Genomic DNA, 270 nt, shown 5'->3' on the forward strand with positions numbered 1-270 from the left:
AACCGAGACAGTGACCTAGGAAGTCCCTGCAGCGTCAGTTGACGCACACGACCTCTGCGCGATTCAGTGCGTCGATGTTGGACTTCGGTCACCAGGACCGGCAATCAGCAGAGTGAAAAACTCGAGGTAAAGGGGCAGTAAAGGGCAGCAGACCCAGGCGCACCGCTGTCTTCCATGTTGAATGAATTACCAAGTTCCGCTCCCACGGATGGACCCCTTGTTCCGCTGGGGCATCCACCTCCACGTACAACGGCTGAGCGGTGATGGGTT

The sequence above is a fragment of the Trypanosoma equiperdum genome, assembly GCF_001457755.1.
Source record: "Trypanosoma equiperdum strain OVI genome assembly, contig: ctg_553, whole genome shotgun sequence".
NCBI lineage: Eukaryota > Euglenozoa > Kinetoplastea > Trypanosomatida > Trypanosomatidae > Trypanosoma > Trypanosoma equiperdum.